The following is a 9,997-nucleotide window of genomic DNA, read 5'->3' on the forward strand; positions in this document are numbered from 1 at the left end:
ACTTTAGTGCGGGCCTCCGCTTAAGTATTTTCTTACTGAATGTCACCCAGTAGTGTCAGCATGAGAGATAGGTGGCAAGTATGGCTCAGTGAAGGGTCAAGAGAGGCACAAGGGTTAGTATATAATGGCAAAGGCTGAAAGTGTCAGGTGAGTGGCAGTGCAATTCATTATTAGGCTATAACGTGTGTGTGAATGACAAAGAGGAACGGAAGGCCACCCTGCTGTTTATGGGTTTCAGTTTTGCCATCTACAGTGCTGTGTGCACTGTCTCTGCCAATGATGTTAATGGCTGCCTCACCATTGGTTATGAAGTGGAGATGCCGGCATTGGACTGGGGTAAGCACAGTAAGAAGTCTCACAACACCATAGTTAAAGTCCAACAGACTCCCCTGATGAAGGAGCAGCGCTCTGAAAGCTTGTGGCTTGTGCTACCAAATAAACCTGTTGGACTTTAACTATGGTGTTGTGAGACTTCTTACTCGTCCATTGGTGTCAGGGCAGAGAGAGGACCTCCTTTGTTAAGTGTTGTTTTCCATGTGGTCAGCAGAAGGCATACTTATTTTCTAGGGGCGATATGCCCGTGTTAATTTCGCTGCAATAATCCAAACTGTTAAACATTGAAGACATTATGATTGATTTCTGGATTATTGACATGCAGAGTGATAGTTATGTGGACAGATACTAAAGCTTAAAGTTTTAAACTTTTAAAAAAAGTTTATTTATTAGTGTCACAAGTAGGCTAACATTAACACTGCAAAGAAGTTACTATGAAAATCCCCAAGTCGCCACACTCCGGCGCCTATTCGGATACACTGAGAGAGAATCTAGCATTGTCAATGCACCTAACCAGCACGTCTTTCAGACTGGGCAGGATTATCTGGCCGTGAAACTGGAAAATCCCATCTGAGGCCAACGGATCTTTGCATGGGGTCCGCCCTCTCCACCCGCTACGATTCCCATGGTGGGCGGACAAGAAAATTCTCTCCACTATATAGATACTCATTGAGTGCAAACCTTATTGTTCACATCGTTCACAGGGTTACTAAGAGAAACTCTGATACCCTCATGGGTGATAAATACAATATTCTTGAGGCAATTCTTTGACTTGGTGAAAACACTGAGCTCATACAGTACATTGTGCTTGTCATGAAGGTATTTCTCATTGCAGATGTTAAATCTGTCATTTGCTTGATGCAGGTGTATTCTACAGAATGACCCAGGTGGCAGTATGAAGTGAGAGAGAATGGTGTGCAAGTGCACAAGTCCCTAAACAAAGCAGTAAAGATAGATAAAGTTGTAAAGAAGGCATATGGAATGTTCCATTTCATTGGCAGAGGCATAGAATACAAAAGTAGGGATATAATGTTGTAACTGTATATGACACTGGTGAGGTCACAACTGGAGTATTGACGTGTTCTAGTCATCACATTACAGAAAGGACATAATTGCTCTGGAGAGAGTGCAAAGAAGATTGACTAAAATGTTGCCAGGACTGGAGAATTGTAGCTACAAGGACAGATTGGACAGGTTGGTGTTGTTTTCCTTGGAACAGAGAAGGCTGAGGGAGGAGATGGTTGAATTGTACAAAATTGTGAGTGGTAGAGAGAGAGTAGACAGGAGAAACCTGTTTCCCTTGACAGAGAGTTCAAAAATCAGGAGTCACAGATTCAAGCTAAGTGGCAGAAGGATTAGAGCGGACTTGAGGAAAAACATTTTGTCGCAGAGGGTGGTGGGTGTCTGGAATTTGCTGCCTGAGTTGATGGTGGAGGTAGCAAGCCTAAGCTGTTTTAAAGTATTTGTATCTGCACCTTAAGTGTAGTAAGCTGCAGGGCTATGGGCCCTTTGCAGGGATTAGAAAGGGAACCTGGATATCTTTGGGTCCGTATGGACAAGATGGGCAGAATGACCCCCTTCTGTGTTGCATCATTACTATGGTTCAATGTCCCCCATGTTAGATGAGGCATATCTGGCGGCTCGTGCTGTGGGAGGATTCTTTTCTATAGAAATTTGCCATCTTTGCTCCATTTGTCTGAAAAATCATCCTCGATTGTGTAGCTCCTTGTTATGGAAATCTTGTCAAGTAGGGGCAACAAAGACGAAGCTAGATGTAATGGCCAGAATTTTCTGGTTGTTCGCGCCAGTGGAATCTTCCAGGCCCGCCAATGGCACACCCCTGCCACGGGTTTGCTGGTGGTGTGGTGTGCTGTCAACGGGAATTTCCATTGACAATAGCAGGACCAGACGATCCCATCGCCAGCGAACGGCATGTCACGTTCTGCTGCAAGAAGCATGTCGCAAGCTGGCCAGAAAATCTCCCCAAAATGTTTATCTAAGGAAGGCGGTGGACAAAGTGCTTGCAATTGTTCCCTTCTAAATTTGTCTTCCTTACCTGAATCATGCCGTGCTATTCAAGCTCCCAAATGAATTTCCATCTTTAGCGCTTCGTGAATTACTATTTGAATGGCAGCATGAATTCTGAAAAGAAATGAGTATGAAAGGACACAAAGTGGGTGAGTAATTGAGCAAACCAGCTATTGCATGCAGAAAATTGGGACAAACGTTTAACAGAAATGATAAAAATTACAAGCACTGGGCAACATTAACCTATCTCTATCCCCCTCCCCCCTCCACGACAAGCCCCAGCCACATGCACAAACTGAACTTTCCAGCCGATAAGGGGAACCCCCATGGAGACGCCCCTAGCAGTGCCCCTAGTCTTTCGCCATTTGCAAACGCGAGTGCAAAATTTGGTCCCCATGGCTGTTCTGTGTGTCTGGATGAAGAACTGGTTGTTGACAGTGAACACATTGTGGTCCAGGATGAAGCGGATGAGTTGTAGAATTGCATCTGGAGATTGGCAGTTGTCGGTGTTGAATACTGAGGCAGTTGCAGCAATGCCATCGTGGTGGTGGATGCTGGCGTAGAGTGCCGAGACATCCATTGTGACGAGGAGTGTTCCTGGTTCAACTGCTCCATGGGTGCTGAGTTTCTGTAAGAAGTCCGTAGTGTCGCGACCGAAGTTGGGGGTTCTTTGTATGATGGAAACCTGGTATTGTGAGACTTCTTACTGTGCCTACCCCAGTCCAATGCCGGCATCTCCATATTATGGTTACCCAGACAGAATATAATTGGGGCATTCTGTTCCTTCTCGAGCATCACATTTTAGGGAGGTTTTCAAGACTTTGTCGAGTGTGCAAAGGAAATTTACTAGAATGGGAATCAGGTGTACTGAGAAACTAAGACAACCAGAATTGTTCTTCTTAGAGAAGGGAAGGTCAAGGGTTTTCAACCAGTGGAAGAATGGTTGGTAATCAGAGATTTAAGATAACTGCAAGAAGAATCAGGAGCAAAATAAGGAAAACTGTGAGTTGTTGTGATCTGGAGTGCACAGCCTGAAAGTGCGGTGGAATCAGATTAATTAATAACCATAAAAAACAGAATAAAGGATAATGTTATAGGGCTATGGAGAAAGAGCAAGGACAGAGTACTAACTGGATAACTCATGCAGAGAGTCAGTAGGCATGATGGACTGGAGGGTCTCTTCTGTGATTCTATGATTTTATCTGCGATTCCATGTGACCCTGACATAAAGGATGCACATTTCCAAATGCTATGCTCTATCTTTTCTGATTGCTCTCACCCTGTTTGTGATTGGGCCATGTGGCTTTTCTTGTCCTTGACATTTTTTATATGCTTCCTCGTGACACTGCTTATTTGTGCAATATATAGCTCTACCCGGTTGAAAAGAAATGTTTGCAGACTGATGCTGTCCTTATTGCAATCGGCTTACAAATGCAATTTGAATCAACCTTCATTGATTATTGATTAATGTTGTGCACCACAACACTAAACATCAGCACAAATTAGATCAGTCGACAATTGCTTTACCCTACTGATTTGTGTATTATTAGTTATTTCTCTGTTCACTCTGCTGATAGTCCAATTGTATCGAACTACCTCATTTATTCTGGAAGGCCCTTTAGCCTTTGTTTAATTGTTTAACCTGATGATTAATTTGCACGCTAAATAGTTGCTGTCATGTGCTCTGAGTATTCAGCGTGAAAAATAGCTTTCCCCCGAACTCCCTAAGTGTTTTTATTAACTGTTCTTTTCAAGGAATAGAACTTTAGGTTCAAAAGTGTACAAAATATTTTTTCTGCAGTTAGGTTAACTGTGAAATGTAGTTTGGTGCTGTGTGTTGTAGCACATTTACTGATGAGCACTGCTATGGATTGTACATCTTCAGTTACCCTCCTTTGCTGAACTGCTACCTTCAAAAGACAGTTTGACAGTTCTCTTGATAACTTGATAGTTCCAATGAGCTTTTGATAGTTTCAATTAGTTTTATCCCCTGTTTACGTACATTCATGTCTACTTTAAACAATGTCAAAGGGCACTTGGCTCTCCCAAAGGTCAATTGACCCCTCTCAAAAGGGCACCTACCTCTCCCAAATGTGTCTCTGGACTTATCCAAAAGGATACCCTACCTCTCTAAAATGGTGCCCTACCTCTCCAAAGAACTTTGGCAGCTTTAGACCTTCTACAGAAAAGTGTAAAACATACAAGTCATGTTTTGGACATCCACTAATGTAAATTGGATCTACTTGTAAGCAGCTGCACCTTAACATGCACAGCTGCCTTAGTGAAGCACAAATGTTCAAATTGGAAGACAGCTCCCTTTCATCCCCGGGAAAATGATGGGTGTTGGGTACAGCGACTTAGTGAATCAGGGCTCCTGCACCATTTTGGCTAAGGCAGGGAGAGACCCTCTCAATCTTTCTACAACTTCAGGCCCATATTGCCAGCCGCGTCTTGCAGTGCAAGAGGAAGAGCATCAATGATCAATGTCACAACTTTTCAGTGATTTTATGTGCAGAAAAGAGGCAATTGACTGTTGAATGAAAAAGGAAACATGGGATGTTGAACAGGAGCAAGAAAAATGGGAGATGGAAGGATGTAGACCAGGATTCATTGGGTCCACTAGTCCCTGGCAGGAATACCAATGACCCCTTGAATCTAACCTAACCATAATGTTAATAAACAATCAGCCTTTGATTGACAGGTTGGATATTTTACGAGGTTTAACTTCCCCTTTTCTAATCACAATGTTTACAAAGCACATGAGATGCATTCAAGCATGGAGGGAAAGAAGAACAAACAAGGCTGTTTGTCAATGGGTAGGTAATCCATACATGTCAATCAAACCACTTCAATGCTAATCTTTCAATGTTAAAAGGGTACTCCCCAGTGAAATTGACCAACAAAGCACATCAAAGGGGGTTCACACCATTGTGGGCTATGAAAGAAATCAAGGGGATCTCCCAGGAAATCCTGATGGATCATTTCTATAGGAGCACTTTAAAGAAGGCTTTTAACAACACTAGGCCAATCCCTGTTGTGGAATAAAGTGCTGTGATGATTTTGAAGGCTTCCAGGTATCCAAGGGGCAAGAATGTCAAAGTAACCAGGGCACTTCAAAGATTTCAGAGGACAGAGGCAATAATGAATATCTTACCCCAGAAAGATGTCAGAATTCACCATACTGAAATTGAACAGCACCTTTCCCAGGGCAATAAGGACAAATGCAGCAACTAGACTCCCATTCTGTGAAAGAGACCCGAGGTCAAGCCCTTTTCCCCATCCCAAACCTACCAAGTCCCCAGGCCCTTTGGGAGACTGCCCCCCCCCCCCCCCCCGGCCCCCCACCCCCCCCGCCCCTCCCCGCAACCTGGCAGCAGCAGAGGGCATATGGGCACACCACTTACCTCCTTGTCCCCCCATAGAGTAAAAGGTGGACAGGGCGCCAGGGGCATTGGGGGCGGGGGTGGGGGGCATCCTGACCCCCTCTGGAAGTCTTTGTTTGTTGGGGTGAGGTTGAGGCCCCTGGTTGGGGCGGGGGTGGGGGGTGTTATCGAGCCATCCTCATGCCTGCATGGTGTGTTTTGAGATGGGGTGACCTGGGGAGGAGATGGGGGGGTGACACATTCTTTTAGTGGTGGGAGGGGAGGATGTCCCTCTGTGCTGAGGGTTGGGGGTGGTCCCCTTGCCAGTGGGGGTCACCATGTGGGGGGGAGGGTGACCTGTCTGTCAGCACGGAGACTGGGGTGCTCCACTCTCTGTAAAGCCGCACTGGCCAGTGTGATTCCAGGGAGGCATAAATTTACATGGTTAAGGTGGGTGGATCCCACCTGCCAGGTGCTGCTAATGTCAGCAGGAACCACTCCAGTTCTTCCCCAGCTGGCTGCACGTAGAGTGCAAACGGGAGAATTGTGCCCGTAGACTTGATAATCGAAACCACGTCAAAGAGAAAATGAATTGGTAAAGTTTTTAGTAAGATGGAAAGAGGTGGCAAAGAGCAGGGAATCTAATCTCTGAGGGAAGATCCAGTGCCTGAAGGAGCAACCACCATCAATGGAGTAGAGGGAGCATGGGATAAGGAGCAATCTGTCATTAGAGGTGTGGAGAAAATCGAAGAAGCTCATTGAGACAAGACGAGGCAAGACCAGGGAAAAATTTGGAAGTGAGGAGAGGATTTTGATTTTGATTTGAATACTTTATCATGAAAAATGAACAGATATGAATCACTAATCCGGCTACACTTGCACCTCCTCATGTAACCACTCCACTTTCTAAAGCTCCTAAATTGAAGTCCTGCTACAGTTGTGCAGTAATGCTGGTGTTTGTGAAAACTGGGGAAAGTGATGGGAGGTGGTGCTAATGTCACTAGACTAGTAATCTGTAGGCCAAAGTTGGAGACTTGGCTTCAAATCACATTATCGCAGTTGATGGAACTCAAATTAAAGTAATAAACCCAGAATATAAAGTTAGTCTCAATGACGGTGACCATGAAACTACCTTCAATATCTGTCTTTTAAGGCGAGAAATCTGCTGAACTTACCTGGTCTGGCCTACGTATGCCTTTGGACCCACAGCAATGTAATTGATGCTTGATGGTGGCACAATGGTTAGCACTGCTGCCTCACAGCGGCCAGAGACCTGGGTTCAATTCCCAGCTCGGGTCACTGTCTGTGTGGAGTCTGCACATTCTCCCCGTGTCTGTGTGGGTTTTCTCCGGGTGCTCTGGTTTCCTCCCACAGTCCCAAAAGACGTGCTGGTTAGGTGCATTGGCCATGCTAAATTCTCCCTCAGTGTACCCGAACAGGCGCCGGAGTGCAGCGACGAGGAGGTTTTCACAGTAATTTCATTGCAGTGACAATGTGACACTAATAAATAAACGTTAAACTTAATGGCCTAACAAGCCAGTTCAAGGGAAATTATGGATGGGCAACAAATGCTGCCCTTGCCAGCGACGGCCACATCCCTAAATTTTAAAAGATGCTGCACGGTTGTGGCTTGGTCAGACTTACTGACAGGTTATTCTTCTAGAATGATAATAACAACACCAGGAAATACCTTAAACATATTTTCACATTCATCTTTAGTAATCTCTGGCATTTGATTCAGGATCTGTGTGCGTAACTGGAAAAATCATGACACGAACGGGATGGTGTTGGCTCTGAGTTGTGACTTGACCTGTGACTTTATCCTCTCCTACTACTTTAATGCGTTTATTGCCAATGTTGTTGAGTTTAGCTTATTTAAAGGGAGCAATCAGCTTCTAATTTATGAGCTATACTCCAATTTGGATTGATTTGGGTCGATTATTATTTTTGTTTGATCCTAGAATTTTTTTTTTTAATACTTTTCCAATTCAATCAAATCAAATCCAATTCAGAGTCTCAATCAGTTGAGACATTTCAGATCCAGGCTGACAAGACAGGGCGAGCGACCAAAACCACCCTGTCCTGGGCCCGATCTACATGAGCCAAGCTGATTGGAGAAGGGGGAGGTTCCTCCTCCAAGACTTGGGCTCATTTGCATCTTAGCCAAAAGGCCGAGATGCCGCTTTTAAAAATTGCTTCATATGAAACATATGAAGCTTCAGTGTAACCTAATGACCTCAACCAAGTGCAGGCGATCCATACTACACTTGATCTTAGCCAAAAGGCCGAGAAGCGATAGCCTGTTTGATCTTAGAATGTTGCAAAATAGTATTAGTGTTAACAAGTTGCTCTGATATGCTTAAATGGGGATCACTTGGCATAGATTTAGAGTCACACATAGGTCAGACTGGGTAGGACTGGTCAGTTCCGTGAAGCGCCTGAGTGATCTTGTTTGAACCAATCCAGTGGTCATAACAAAGTAATGTGAAGGTGCAGTAAATATAAAATGCTCCTACAATGGGACATGTGCTACGTGTTCAGACTATTCTGTGTATCAATGAATAACCATTCACCCTTAAGCAGAGCTGCTCTGAGGGATTTGCTGTACGAAACTGTGTGTCAGCTGTAGCCCAGCTGATAACACTCTTGCTTCTGAGTCAGAGGGTGAGGTGGACTCAAGTTCCATCCCAGAGATTTAAGGACACAAATCTTGACGGACACACCAGTGCAGTACTGAGGGAAAACTGCAGTGTCAGAGGAATGGAATGTTAAACCAGGACTCCCTCTGCTTCCTTAAGTGGATGCAAATATCCCATGGCACTATTTCAAAGAAGAACAGAGGATTTGGCCCGGGCTTCCCAGTCAATATTTATTTTTCAATTAACAGCAGAGAAACAACAGATTATCAGGTTATTATCACAGAGCTCTTTGTCAGTGCTTGCTGTGTGTAGATTGGCTGCCATCTATCCTCGATTACAATGGTGACTGCGCTTTAAAATACTTCATTGGCTCGGATGTGCTTTGGGACATGTGAAAGATGCTCTATGATAAATGCAAAACTTTTTTTGTTAAGGTAATATGACGACAGTTTCAGATATTAGTTACATTTATACTGTGCTATATGGCCATGTATGATAGGGTTATAGGGATGCTTCACATGGATCAGCAATAAGAGGAACTGTTTATCAGTGTATGCAATGGATAATGCATGATGCAGATGATGATGCATCACTTACTCAGCCAGTTATGTATTAGACTCGTGAGAGAGAAAGGGGATGGAATACTGTGCTCAGGAGCAACATACCCCCGCTGTACCCTGTTTAGATAATAAACTAGTTTAAAGCAAGTACCAGTGTATAACTACAGTCTGCCTAAGGGAAGACAGGGCAAATACCAGTAACCAGGAACCACGGCAAGAGTCCATAGATTCTGGAGACTATCCAAAACAATGAGGAAACACTTTGCGGCACGTATAACTAGGACAGCTATCTGGATAGAAATTTGTGGCAATTTTTTTTTGACGTCTCCCATTTTCTTGGATATCTGGAGTCAGGTCCTTTGGGTTTAATTAAAAGGGTTCACTCCAAGTATTGTCAGGCTTCTTGCACCAATGTTAACCTGCATCTTCACCAAAAAAGAGGTCACCTTCTTCATTGCATTTTCTGCAGCATGGAATCCAAGGCATTGTCTGCAAATCTCACAGTGTGCAGGTAAGAAAGCCTCCATTCTCCATGAATTTTCCAGTTCCAATTTTAATGTCAGCTGTTGGGAAACTGAAGGGATTGGGTGCACTGGTTTTACTGGTTCAATTTTACTTTTAATCACACTTAAGGAGGGTAATATTGGATGGAGGATAGAACGACTGACCTACCTGACCCTGTAGGGTTCCCGTCTGGCAAATTTAGTTGAAATTACAGCTGCTGTGCCGACTGGAATCCTAAGGTTATTTTCAGAAGTTGAGATGATACAGCGCTGTAATCAAACTAAAAGGATAAATCACGATTTTCACTTTATGCCTTCTTGGTGACTTATTTTAGTGTTGATCAAGCTGTGGGATATCAGAGCTCAAAAACAGAATACTTTTCTCATTTTGGGTTCTGTCAACGAAAATGTCTTAATTCCAACTCCCCCTACACCAATTTGAAGGAACAATGTTCCTTCAAATTTTAGCAATCCTTGTTACAGCTGATGCGGAATTTATGGGCTGCTTGTGCTGTGCACCAGAGCATGATGATGTGGCTGATACTGAAACAGATCACTCCACATAAAAACTT

At 44.0% G+C, this 9,997-nt stretch overlaps 1 pseudogene; it reads right to left on the reverse strand.

Annotated features, from left to right (window-relative positions):
• Positions 1–7,813: 7,813 nt before the first annotated feature.
• Positions 7,814–8,020, reverse strand: LOC144496181 (U2 spliceosomal RNA; annotated as a pseudogene).
• Between the last annotated feature and the right edge of the window lie 1,977 nt (positions 8,021–9,997).

Source organism: Mustelus asterias, chromosome 7, assembly GCF_964213995.1.
Source record: "Mustelus asterias chromosome 7, sMusAst1.hap1.1, whole genome shotgun sequence".
Taxonomy (NCBI): domain Eukaryota; kingdom Metazoa; phylum Chordata; class Chondrichthyes; order Carcharhiniformes; family Triakidae; genus Mustelus; species Mustelus asterias.